Here is a 13,983-nt window from a genome sequence, read left to right on the forward strand (position 1 = left end):
GCAGCGCTGGGGGTCTGGGGGTCGGGTCCAGGGGCCAGTGTGGCCGGGTTCTGTGAGAGCCTCCTTCCTGGCTTGCAGACGGTGCCTCTTCTCTGTGTCCTTCCTTGGCAGAGAGCGAGCGAGCCTGGTGTCTCTTCCCCTGCTCACAGGGATGCCAGTTTTCTCAGACTAAGGCCCCACCCTGTGGCTCATTCGACTTTCATCACCTCCTCAAGCCCAGCTTCAATTTTAGTCACACTGGAGATTGGGGCTTTGACATATGGATTTGGGGGCCACTGCCAGTCCAAGGCTGTTGTTGAAGACAGTCAATGGATCCCGTTGCTAGAACTTAGTAACTATGTGACTTTGACTTCTCTCTGCCTCAGTCTCCTAACTTATAAGGTGACAGTAATACCCCATTTGTACAGTTGCTGGGAGGATGTGCCCTTCACCGGGACTGTGGTAAGGGGTCAACAAGTGTTAGTTATATTATACTCCCTCTACCCCCTTACGGATTTATAGCATTACAAGACATGTAACCACCTCTCATTAGAGACAAACACTCCACCGGGCTCTTGGAAAGCAGAGATGAATAGTGATGGCGTGCCCCCTGGACAGCAGTAACAATGGCCGCCTGATGCCAAGAGCCGAGTCACTGGAAGAAGACCCCAGTGCTGGGAAAGATTAAGGGCAGGAAGAGAAGGGGGCAGCAGAGGATGAGACGGTTGAATGGTGTCACTAACTCAGTGGACGTGAGTTTGAGCAAACTCTGGGAGATAGTGAAGGACAGGGGAGCCTGGCGTGCTGCAGTCCATGGGGTTCCAAAAGTTAGACACAGCTTAGCAACTGACCAACAGCACACTAAGTCCATGACACACTAGATGAAGTGTCCTCTCCTGTACTCTCGGGAGTGTATCTATTAAGATTTTACAATGTCCATGAAGATTGGAAAGTAAGTTTACTGTTGGACACACAAAAAATAGGAAATACCATGTAGATTTAACAATACACAAGGACTTTAAAATGCCAGGTGAAATGGATATTTCCTCTGTGTAAAGGGCTTTATGACACTGGACTGCATCTTTCTGTCAGTAGACAGAGACTTCTTTTTCTCAAGAAGGGAGTTTGGCAGAGTCAGTGGTGCCCAACACCTATCCTGGGAAGGCTTGATGAGTTGTCATCCCCAGGGGTGTGTCCAGCCAAGTGCATGGCCAGCTGAGGCCCTTGGACGTGAGAGCTGAGGGAGCGGATGGTGACTGGTACTGCCGCTCACTTGGGGTGGGGTGCCCCTGGGAGCGAGAGAGTACAGACCCTTTGGGTGGAAACCAAAGCTGCTTCCGTTTTGGTGGCTCTTTGACTTTATGTGTTCAGCGTGGATGTATCTTCTTGTGTTTCTGCCTTTAGCTACAGAATTCTGGAGGGCTGCCTCTGCCCTCCTAAGCTGAAAGTAAAATTGCAGCTTGGGATTTATAGTCTGGAAATACCTTCTTCTCACTTTGAAAATAAAACCAAATGGAAGAGAACTAGAGTTAGGATTACCAACTGGCCTATAAGTGTAAGGCTGTCCTAGTTTCTGGTCGGTTAGATAAAGCACAGGTGTAGTGGAGCATGGTTGTCGTTAACGAGATGCCCTCTTTATTTATTTTTGTACTGATGTGTGTTTATTTTTGTGATGCAGTGTCATGGTTTATGGCATTTATATTAATAGTAGAACTGAATTAGAATATAGTTTTTATTGTGTGTTAAAGTAATCTACTTTATCACAAATTTGCGTTAATGTATCTAGTGGTCTGGCAAATACAGTATTTGAAGTGAGATGCCCTCTCCATGGTCTCTCCAGGTGGCACGGTGATAAAGAATCTGCCTGCTAATGCAGGAGATGCAGGAAGATGTGGGTACAGTCTCTGGGTAAGGAAGATCCCCTGAAGGAGGAAATGGCAACCCACTCTGGTACTCTTGCCTGGAGAATCCCATGGGCAGAGGAACCTGGGAGATGCCCCATGGCGGGTGCTTGGTCTGGCAGTTTCAGACCTCTAGCTGGGGTTCTGGATGGGCCTTTCAGGCAGGCTCTCGCATTAGCTGTGGTTTCTGAATCTAGATGCCATTTCATAAACTTGCAGACGGACTTCCCTGCTGTCCAGTGGCTGAGACTCCAAGCTCCCAATGCAGGAGGCCCAGGCTTGATCCCTGGTCAGAGAAAGAGCCTGGTGGGCTTCCGTCTGTGGGGTCACACAGAGTCGGACACGACTGAAGTGACTTAGCAGCAGCAGAGAACTAGATCCCACGTGCTGCAAGACGAAAGATGCCGCACGCTGCAACTAAGACCTGGAGCAGCCAAACAAACAAATGCTTTAGAAACAACAAACGCTTGCAGCAGTAAATGTAGCTGCCATGCAGAGCAGGACACTGGACCCAGTGTGGGCTCTAGACACGTGGAAGAGAATGAGTATTTGTTGAGCGTTGTTAGATATTGCATATCAGATCTGGACCAGCCACTATATTTGCATTATTTCTATTTAGTCTTCCCAACACCTCTATAAAGTAGATGATTCCATTTTGTTTGAAAAAAAAACAAAAAACAAAAAACAAAACAATTGGAAGGATTGTTCTCCGTTAGAGGAGGTGGAAGAGATCTAACACTCTGATGCTATCTATGTGCAATCCTTAATCGTGTCCTGGATTGAAAATAGCCTCTGAAGGTGTTTTTGGGCCTCAGGATTCTGGCTGAGGTGAGAGAGAAGCCCTCCTCTTGGCACTCGTTCTGCGCAGCCAAGCGCGGCACCCCCTGCCCCCACCGTCTTGACCATGTCCCTCCAGGGGGGAGGTCTGGCTGACTCGGTCTCTCTGGCGTCGAGCTGCTGCCTTCAGGGAGGGTGAGCTGGGTAGAGTTAGTACGTCCAATCTCAGTGTGTACTGCGGCTTCTCTGCTGGGTCCCTGGGCCTCCACAGAGGCCCTCTCCTGTGTGCGTGATGGTCTAAATTAGTGTTCTTTGGGGAGAAGACAGCAGAAAACTCTTATTCTGCCAGGATAGTGATACCACTCTCTGCAAGAGCGAGATTAAACTGGCTTCAGTGATTGCTGTGGCGGACATAGGGTTGATCCTGGTATTCTGAAACTGTGTGTTAACGCAGAATCAAGTTAACGATCTGCTCTGTGATAATCTAATTCTAGCACCTGACTCTGCTGCTGAACGCAGATTCTCACGTGGAAGAGGTAACTGATGTAAGATGACAGAGATGAAGTAAAAACCCGTAGTCTAGAATTTAACTAAAAGGTAGCAGGAAGAAATTATGGGGTGTGTAAAGATCCATCCGTCTGCCGTGTCTACTCCAAGGCCTAGACACCCAGCAGCTCGGCCGCAGTGGGCCTCCTAATGCCTGTGTCGCGGTATTGAGAGAAGCCAGGGCTTCCTGGAGAAGTGGCCCCTTCCAGGTCTGGGGCAGGAAGTGCCTGTGGTGAGGTGGTCTGGGAATATCCTGTGGAGCCTGCAGCAGGGAAGCTGTCAGAGCGAAGGTGCTAAGGAGGACCCCATGTGAAGAGGCTGCTGCTGGCAGTCTGAGCTTCAGCGGGCTGATGCCTGCACTTCAGTCAGGGCTTCTGAGTGCTTCCAGAGAGGGTTCCCCGCCTCAGAGTGATGGGGAGAGTGATGTCATCCTGAAGGTGACAGGTAATGAACACGTGTTCCGCCTCTCTGTTCAAATGTATGGTTGGACGGCCTGAGAGTTGATGATGCAGTCTCTCTTCACAGAAGCATTCCAGCCAGCACTTGAGAAGGGCGGGTAGAATTAGAAGCCTGCCACTTTGCAGTTCCTAACAGATTATGGGTCGAGACCATGCGCATCCTTACAGCAAAATAAGAGACAGGCAGGCATTATGGTCCTCCTGATGGGAGAACACATGCCGCCTGTGGGTTCGTGTCGCCCCACGTCACACCTGAGACTGACGAGCACTCGCGGCTCTCCCTGCCAATTCATGAGAAAACCTGTGAGGCTCCTCCGGTTCAGACGACGGTCAGCTCTGCAGGCAACCTGGTTCCACCAACGAGTCGATGCGAGGAGAGAAGGGGAGGCAGTCCTGGAGGGGGCACTGGGGACACGGCAGGTTGTCCTGAGCCTGTTTCCTGCGCCGGCGGTGTCTGTCCCGCCTGCGTCTGCCTGCTGAGCCCCACTTAATCGTGCCCGCCTCACGGCCCGCGTGTCCCCGCGGCACCTCCAGACGCTGCCACGGCTTCTCCCACACTGTGTCCCTTCCCGTCTCTCCACTCCCAGCACCCAGTGCGGGGCCCGCCTCAGAGAAGATCCCAGGAACGACCTCGCTGAGGAGATGAAAGGCGTGCTGTGGAGTGAGACGCCGGCCTGACCCTGCGTTCAGGGAGGGGAGTGCGGCCTGGCGGGCGGCCCGACTCGGGGTGAGCTGGGCGGGGGGCCGGGGCTGGAGGCTCAGCACAAGGAGGGGGTTTAGGTCCGGATGGTAGGTTCAGGGGTGAGGAAGGCCTGAAACTGTTGGCGAGTTCCTGAAAGTTCTCTGAGAAAAGGTTGGCGTGATGGAGACTGTGGGAAGAAGGCGGGTGGGCGGCTTGGTGCCGAGAGTGCGGCAGATGGCAGGTGTGAGGGCTTGAAGGTGCGGCGCGTAGATGTGAAGCAGGAGAGAGCGCGGCGGGCGGGCCGGCGGCAGGGAAGGGGTTTGTCTCTACCGAGCGCATCCGACCATCGCTGGGGGCCTGGGGTGCTTGCAGCATGGGGTTGAGGAGCTGGCCCAGTGTTTGGTGAGCTGTTAGAATTTGTTCTGCTCCCCACGGAAGTGCTTCTTGCCTGAAATGTCTCGTTTCTTAAACTAAGGCAAAATCTGCCTATGGTATAAGTTCGAATCATTTCAGTTCTTTGTCCACAGTTGGAGATTTGGGTTAAAAAAAAGAAGCCATGTTTACCTTCAGCATTTCATTACGTTTGCATCTTCACAGTTTGAAGATTCAACCTCTGACCGTTGCTGGGGACTGGTTTTATTTGCAGCCCTTGATATGGAACCCTGTGTGTTCCCGTCCCTAAGCTGTCCCTCCCTGAGGACTGTGCCTGAGACCTGGTGGCACCCAGCCCGTCTGCCCCGGTCTGCCGCTCTCTGCAAAAGCAGATACTCATTCTGGGAAGATGCAGTCTCACTTTTTAAAGACCAGTGAGTCCTGAATTACCCAGAAATCAAATACCAGTTGCAATCTTAATATCAGGAGAGTTCTTGTTTTCTTAATCCCTAGATTCCTGAGGCTTTCATAAAGGTCTGATTTTCTTTTTACTTTTTTAGAAGACGTTCTTAACTTGGATTTTTTCTGAGGCCACAGAGTATGGAGGCTGGAAGCTGTACTGCGTCTCTCCCCTGTTCCCCCTCACCTGCCCCCCGCCTACCCCGTCCCCGCTTCCCCATGTGAGAGCATGTGATAGAGGTGCTGGCCGCTCTCCCTAGAACCCCAGGAGGGAGCTGGACGGTGGCCTCGGAATCTGGGCTCTGTGCCCCCAGCCTCTGGTCCCTGGGGCCGCTCCGGCTCCCTGCTGCCACAGTTGTCTGCATTTCTGGTCCCACACACTACAGCACCCCCAGACTGAGACGGGGCCAGGGCCGTCTTTAATTCCAAAGCCTGCTCCCGGCCTGGAGGTCTCCTCCCTCTTGCTTCTCCTCCTCGCGCTCCATCTGTTCCACATGTTGCCTTCTCCCTTCCATCTTGACCGTCACAGAGCAGAATCACTCAGACCTCTATCCAGTGTCCTCTTCTTCCTTTCCAAGTGTGCTCTCTTGCCTCTGCTCAGATGGCTTCAGTGACCATCAGCCCCAGCCCACTGCACCGCCAGACCTCTTCTCTGTGCTTCTGGTCCGAGGGCTGACTGTGGGCTCTGAGGGCTCTGGTTCTGGGGGAGATAGGGTGGGTGAGGCCAGGGAGAGGCTTGCTTGGCAGCTGCCGTTCCCCTCCCCGAGCCACAGGGGTTTGCACCCCTGTCTTGCGCTCTACTCTGTGCTGTCGCCCCACAGATGAAGGCCTTGATCCCGTGGGGACAGGGGAGGGGCTGCTGTGGGGCAGTGGCTCTGGCCCCCTCCCCTCCAGCCCCAGCGGGCGTCCTCAGGTCCTTGCCCTGGTGGAAGATTGTTCGTGGTGTGCACGGAAGCCCTGGGGGCTTCCCGCTCCCCTTGCCCACGCCAGGCCTTCTCAGGCACTTGCAGTGTCTGGCTGAACCTGTGAACTGGGCTTTGTGGCCTGCAGAAGCACCTGTGCTGGGGTCCTGCTTTTCTCTGGAGGTGCCTGCCCACAGATTTCAGGTTAGTTTTCTCTAGCACTTCATTTCTCTCATCAGTTCAGGACAAGTCAATTTCTAGTTTGTGAAGTGTCTTCTTGTCTTCAGGATGGAAGTGATGTGTTGTTTTTTTTTCCCCGTGAGTTCTCAGCATCTCCAAGCTGTAATCAGAAGCCCACACCCTTTCAATCAGATCTCCAATGATTTTCAGGTTGTGTTGGTCATTTGTCAGACGGTTTCTGTTGTGTGTTCAGCAGGTTCTCTGCTTTTGCTCTCAAGGAAAAGGTTAATGGTGCAGTGGACAGCTGGCCCCTCGTTATGTGCAGCTGGCGTTGCCCACTAGCTTCTGACTCACAAGCCGTTATCTCACAGCTCGATGGCTCAGCCGAGGGAAAGGTCAGGCTGCTTCTGCTTCCTGGAGCTCCGGGGGCACCTCTGAGTGAGATAGAGAACTGGGCTCTTGCCCCCGCCGTCTCATAACCTGGGGGTCCCCTGGTCCCTGTCAGCCTGCAAGAGGGACGGCTGACTCGGGTCTGAACTCATAACTCTCTGAACCATCAGGAGAGGATGAAGTCCAGGTGTTTGTCATTCACCAGCAATAGGTGATCTTCCTGCGGGCACCGGGCCGAGGTCTTTTGGAACGTTTGCTCACACGACCACCAAGGTGGTGGTGGTGATTCTCAGGAGACAGATTGGGTGTTCAGGAAAGGTGATTGAAGAGGATTTTTCCTGCTAAAAGATGAAAGAGGTGACTTCCGTGGATCCCTGCAGGCTGGCGTGCTGTGAGCGCTTCACACCCACCATCAGCGCTCTGCTTCAGGCTCTGGTCATTGATTATCTGGACCTTGTTGGGAGCCTTCTGAGTGGTCTCCCAGCAGCTCACTCTGCCCCCTCTTCGCTGTCGTACATGGTTTCCCTGCAGTCCTTTCTCCGAGTGGAACCTGTCCACGTCACTCCTGCCTTGCACCTTCCAAGGGCCCTAGCCACCAGGACGGTGGGTGTGGTCCTGCCCTGGCTGCCTGTTTGGTCTCCTTGCCCACCTGTCTCTTCTCTGTCATTTGGTTTGTTTGTCAGAAACCACTGAATTACATATGTTTCTGACTTGCCATGTCTTCTTAGGCCTACTGCCTTTTAGTGTAGACCAGAGAGGGGGTTGAACCCTGTTGCATGTTGGAATCAGCTGAGGGTCTTTAAAAGCTCTGCCTGGCTCCTGCTGTAGACTTCATGATTTCATAGGCATGGAGTGTGACCTGGGCCTCAGGTTGTTGTAAAGTGTCCCAAATGGTTCATGAAAACATCCAAGTTTGGGAACCATTGACATAGACTCTCTTCCAGAAAATCTTACTCATTCTCCAGGTCTGAAAATGAATTTGGGAGTGTTGTGTTCCTCTTCTCAATTTTTGGAAGAGTCTGAGGAGGACTGGTATTAATTTTTTCAATGTTTGGTAGAATTCATCTGTAAAACCATTTTAATTTATCTGCTTTAGTTTTAGTACTTGAATGGGAGTGGATATTATGGAATGTTTATAGAAGTGTAACAAATTACTAGTATTTTGTTTTAATCAGAATACTAGTAAAACATGGATCACAGAGAATAACAGGATGAGATGGTTGGATGGCATCACTGACTTAGTGGACATGAGTTTGAGCAAGCTCCAGGAGATGGTGATGGGCAGAGAAAGCCTGGTGTGCTGTAGTCCATGGGGTTGCAAAGAATCAGACACAACTGAGTGACTGAACTGTTCTAATTAAGTAACAAGACTTTCTTTCTTTCTTGGTTTTTGTAATGCAGTGTGTAGGTTAGTAAAGTAAGCAATTATGGCGTGTATTTTCCCCTCCACAGATATTTCTGGAGTGTGTGTTCCATGCACAGGCACACCTTGGGGATATTGTGGATTCAGTTCCAGACAAACCACAGTAAAGCGGACACTGCAGTTACAGCGGGTCATAGGATTGTTTGTTTCTCAGTTCTTGTAAAAGTTTTGTGTATACTGTATTCTATTCAGTGTGCAGTAGCATTGTGTCTGAGAAAAGAATGCACATGGCTTAGTTAAAAACGCTTCGTTGCTAAAAAAATGCCAAAACAGCTGTAATAGTAACATCAAATATCACTGATCAAAGATATAATAACAGATATAGCATAGTAATATTGAAAAAGTCGGAGATACCGTGAGGAATACCGAAATGCAAGACAGACATGAAGTGAGAAAATGCTGCTGGAAATGTGTTCCCAGCAGGGTTTCCACAGACCTTGAGTTTGTAAAAAATGCAGTATCTGTGAAGTGCAGTAGAGTGAGGTGACCTGTGCTCTGCTGCTCTCGGGATGATCCTGAGACGTAAAATGAGATGTAGCCCCTGCCCGCAAGGAGCCTCGCATTCCGGGCAGTGCTGTCTGTCAGAAGTCTGTGCCGGCGAAACTCCAGGAAGGGTGACCAGGAGTCGTGTGTGGCTTTGGTTGCCTGTGATGGGGACGGTGCATCTAAAGATCTCAAGTGTTGTTTGATATTAATCACTTTGTTAATCACTCTGTTAAGACTGCCCAGGTCAGATGAGAGAGACAGGCGGTGTCACACGTAAATGAAAAATGACAGCTTTGCTAAGTGCTGGACAGGAGAGGTACCTTATGCTATGACAGGAAGTGGGGCAAGGCTTGTCTACAGAGGTGATGATGGAGGTAAAACTCACAGGATGAGGAGGACCTGAGGGCATGAAAGGAGGAGGGCTGGGAAAATAGTTTTTCATGCATGTGTAAAAACTGTGGCAGAAAGCAAGTTTTGGGAACTTAATTTTTGAAAAGTATGTGTGTGTGTGGTGAGAGAGAGAATTCTTATTGCTATTCCACAAGATAATTTGTATTAACAACTGATTTATTGGGGAGAAAAGGTTTCAGGGGATGATGCTAGGTGAACCTTTCCTTTTGATAATTCCTAAAACTAATGCTCTCACTTGAAGCCATCAGCTTTGTGATTTCTGTGGTGTGGCTAACTCTTTAACGAAGAGATAATGACTTTCCCAATCTTCCAGGGTTGTGCGGTGCTTGAGGACTGCTGTGAAGAGGGCTCAGACATTCAGGCTGTAATTTGAATTTCTTGTTTTTAAAAGAACAAGCATGTGCCATTATTTGGCCTGGGATCACTGCTCTCCCTTTTTCATCTTGTGGAAAAGGCATTCTATTTCCAAATTGGCAGTACTCTGGCTTGGTTTTTCTGAATTTTATCCTAAAATAACATGCCAATTGAGCTATTTCTGAGGCTTTCTTCAGAGAATTAATGTTCATTTATTTGTGTTTCTAAGTAGGAATGGAATAATACATGTAAACAAGGTATGAAAGATGTGTAAGACCAGAGCAAAAATGTGAGTGCAGTGTTTATGAGCACTGTTGAGAGCACTTCTGTTGATCAGTTATCAGTGTTGATCTTTCCCGAGGTTGGGGGGCAGGGGCTTGGCAGGGCCTGGGCTCTGCCTCTGTGTCCAGTGCTCCTTAAGGCGATTGGTTCCGGACAGAGAAAGAAGGCCGAGCACTGAAGAACTGATGCTTTTGAACTGTGGTGCTGGAGCAGACTCTTGAGAGGCCCTTGGACTGCAAGGACATCCAACCAGTCCATCCTAAAGGAAATCAGTCCTGAGTGTTCACTGGAAGGACTGACACTGAAGCTGAAATTCCAATACTTTGGTCACCTGATGCGAAGAGCTGACTCATTAAAAAAGACCCTGATACTGGGAAATTTGAAGGCAGGAGGAGAAGGGGGCGACAGAAGAGTGGTTGGATGGCATCACCGACGCGATGGACGTGAGTTTGAGCAAACTCTGGGAGATGGTAAAGGACAGGGAAGCTGGGCGTGCTGCAGTCCATGGGGTCCCAAAGAGTCAGACACAATTTAGTGACTGAACAACAGGAGAAAGAGAATACGCCTGGAATTTGAACACGTCCTCATGTGTCTTAACATTTTTTTTTAAAATTGAAGTCTACTTGATTTACAGTGTTAATTTTTGTATATAGCAAAGTGATTCAGTTAGACATATATATCTGTTCATATTCTTTTCTGTCATGGTTTATCATAGGATATTGATGATAGTTCCCTGTGCTATACAGTATCCCTCTAGTCTCTTTATCCTTCACTTCTTCAAAGATTTCCAAAGAAAAGGTGGCACTTTCAGGCTCCCATTTCAGAGCTCCATTACCAGGGGTGACTGGCGTCCTTATCTTTGAATAAGTGTCATCTGCTGTGGTATCACCTGATTCTTTTCCCCCTTGACCATCTTTAGAAGGGGAGAAACTCAGTAATGTCCTGAAGCTAACAGGACTGTCCAATCGTTTAAAAGTCCACTGGAGTTCATTTCCGGTGTGGCCTGTGATTCAAATGGTGTCACTTTTCAGCAAAGGCAAGCATCGTCTTCAGCGGGCTTCCAAATGTGATCTCCTAGGAAACTGGCTCTTGCAGCGTGTCAGACACCTGGTCTGCTGTGAAGAGGTGTGGATTTGCGCTTCACCTTGGAGGTGACAGCCGGACGTTGCGGTGAGGGTGCCTCTCGTATCCACTGCCCTGTGGATCTGTACCTGTGTTTCTTCTCTTACCTGGGACACTGGAAGCAGGTCCTGCTCCCAGATTTCAGGGCTGCAGCTTCAAAGGACTTTGTGTGATGCCGCCTTGTTCACAGCAGACGCTGAAAGGTGGGGTGACTACGCTAAGAACAGGCTGACTCAGCGTTCAGGCTGACTCCAGCCCAACGCTCAGATGTCTGTGCACACGTGTCCTCGCTTAGATGTTCACCGTCTCAGTCACAGTGTTCAGACGTCTATGCACACATGCGATCTATTACACGTTCACTGTCTCAGTTGCTCTGCCTGTTTTATGACCGTCAGAACTCCCCTGATTGTACACTTGAAATGTCTGCAGGTTATGACACGTTAATTGTGTCTCAGCAACTACGTTAAGATGAGATGCTCTGGCACTGGGAGAGGGCACCTGGAATGAGAGCCTGTGGAGGAAGGAAAGACCGTTCGTGGGCAGAGAGCACTGAGGGCCGACGGGGCCCCGTGGGAGGGCCACCACCCCCTGCTCTAGAGGGACGGAAGGCCAGCACCATCAGAGGCGTGGGCGTGGGCCGAGGGCTGTTGCCTTGTGGGCAGTATATAAAGGCCACTTTTCTACATGAATTATTTTTCTTCCTAAGCATATCCCAACGTTTCTGAATGAATGAACACACCACTTTCTCTGTGAAGACTGAGGCTGAGTGTTGCCTGATTCCCGAGCCAAATGTCTCTCCTGCTTTGGTTTTCCTGAGGATGTTTTATGATCGCCAGATGGGCTTTTTGGCACCCATGGGCTTCATGAATAATTTAAAAAGCATCTTCAAAGTACATCCCACCTGCAACAGCATGCCCTGACAAGCTCCCACCAGGAGACGGTCATCCCCTTTGGCCTTTGTGGATGTATATTATCCTGCTGTAGTTTATTTTGCACACCTGGCATCAGTGAGAAAAATGTGCATTCAGCCTTTGGCATTAGTGTCTCTTTCAAAAGTGCGCAAAAACAGACACATTCCCTGAGCGGCCCTCCCCACCCCCTGCCGGAGACAGATGCTAAGCCACTGTGAGGGGCCTCCCAGGGGGTGCTGTGTAGGTTTTGGCCACAGAGCAGCCTGGCCGGGAGGTTTTCTGGAAGCTCATGGGAGGGTGGAAGTGTGCTGCTTGTCCCGGCTGTACTAGGTCTTCATGAATCCGACAGTCCTGACTTCTAGTTCTCGCCACGCTGCTGATGAACTGCTAAATTATTTATCTTCTCAGGCTCGCCAGTCCCTCATCTACAGAGCCAATAAGATCATGCCCACCCCACCTCGCAGAGCATGGGGAGCAGTCAGTGCTGTGTCCAGAGTACCCAGTGCTGCGCCGAGTCACAGGAGACACGCAGCCACCAGCCCCTCTTGGGGCGGCGTTTCTATCGTGAGTGTGCTGTTTCTCCCCACTGCACGCATCCCACTTCCAGCTGTCATCTCTCCCAGTTGTCACCGTGCTTGGATACAGCCGACTTCGAGAGACATGTTACTATTTTAGCATGTTAGACTGTATTTCTGAATTGCCCACAGAGATGCTCTTAATAGAAAAATTGAGTACTATAAACAGTAACTCTGAAGTTCTCTCTAAACGCTCAGTTTGATTCACGATGATCTACCAGGCTCGTCCCATTCTTAAATACCCTCTGTCCTCATAAATCTGCCCAGCTCTGCAGCGGTCTTCCCACGAGGCTGCCTTCGTCTGTTAGTAACTTTTTTTGGTCTTGTCTCCCCATTAGTTGTCATTCCCGTCTGTTCTCTGTTCTATTTGCGGTAGCCTGGGTTGGCAGGAAAACTGGCCGATAACGGCTGAGCAGAGCTTCCTCGCTGTTTGCACCCGCGCGGCTGGGAGCGGCCCCTCCTTGCTCACCCCTGACTCCATCCTGCCTCTTGCCGCCCTCTGTTGCCTCCTCTCTAGCCCAGTCCCCACGCAGGCGAAGGGCTTCTCTGCCACCTTCCGGAGGCCAGCTTCTGCCTCCCGTCCTAGCTGCTGACCTCTGTCCCCATTTATCATTTATATGTTGCTTGTCTTTTCCATTCTTGATTGGATCAGGGGGCAGAATATTTTAGTCTATGAAGTCAGAGAGTAGCTTTCCTTGTGTATATTTCTTCTGAGCTTGAAGATTACAGGTTTCTGAGGTTTCCCGGAGGTTTTGAGGTCTTTGTCAGAAAAGGAGGCAAATTTCAGGTCTAATTTTTAGCTTTTTGGCTCAGGGCTGACATCTCAGAGCCCTCCAGTGCCACTTCTCACCAGTTCCCTTGCATTGCATCCCATTTTTGAGTCAAGCACGCTGAGGTCGCAGGGTGCTGTGGCTTGCTCAGTCTCTGTGTGGTGGGAACAGCGGGTGCAGGAAGGCCCCAGCCTGTGTCTTGAGAGCCTGTGGCTTCAGGAGGAACCACCCTGCCTGCCCTTCCTAGATCAAATCTCAGAAAGACTCTTCGAGGCCCTGCTGGCGTCTCACGTCCGTCCTTTGGATCTGCTGCTGCTGATGGAAGGTCTCTGCCTCTCACCACAGCTGCATCAGAGCTACCCCTGGAACCACCTGGGGTGGAGAGGGTGCTGCTCCACGAGGAAGCACAAACAGGCCCTCTGCTCAGGACATTCCCTGCTGCAGCACGGAGCCCCTGGACCCTGCAGAAAGGGCATGTGCAGTGCGGTTACGAGTGTGAAACAAGGCAGACAAGAACCCCAGTCCTTTGGGAGCCAGCCGCCTGTGCGTCACGAGTGATGGAAACTTCCCCAGGGAAGGGTGAGGTGTGCTCTACCCCAGGCCGTGTGTGGGGAGTGAGGGGATGGCATTTAAATCTGTCAGGCACCTCCCTAAACTCAGCAGGGACGACTGAAGTCGTCCCTCGGGGGCTCCCTGACAGGCCCCACTGGACCTAGTGTCTAGAGTCTCAAGAGTGTAGAGTTTGTGTTTTGCAAATGTCTATGTTTATGATACTGCTACTGTTCACAGCAGGCACTGTGGTGTAGTGGAGGGCTTTATAGATTATCCCCATGGTGCTGGGGGAAGGAGAAGAAGGAGAGAAAAAGCTCTTTCAAACCTCACGACTTCGGATTGACTTTTGCAAATGGGTCTTTGCACAGGGACACATGAGGAAAGTTCAGTTAATGGAGAATTGAGTTGATTATTGAATGTGACTTTGGGATGATGGAATTTTTGTTGACCG

At 50.5% G+C, this 13,983-nt stretch overlaps 1 protein-coding gene across 7 annotated transcripts in view; it reads left to right on the top strand.

Moving 5' to 3' along the window:
• Positions 1–13,983, top strand: part of TRAPPC9 (trafficking protein particle complex subunit 9) — a 405,352-nt gene that overhangs the window by 120,327 nt on the left and 271,042 nt on the right. The gene's annotated exons all lie outside the window — the stretch shown is intronic.

This window comes from Ovis aries, chromosome 9 (assembly GCF_016772045.2).
Source record: "Ovis aries strain OAR_USU_Benz2616 breed Rambouillet chromosome 9, ARS-UI_Ramb_v3.0, whole genome shotgun sequence".
NCBI classification, from domain to species: domain Eukaryota; kingdom Metazoa; phylum Chordata; class Mammalia; order Artiodactyla; family Bovidae; genus Ovis; species Ovis aries.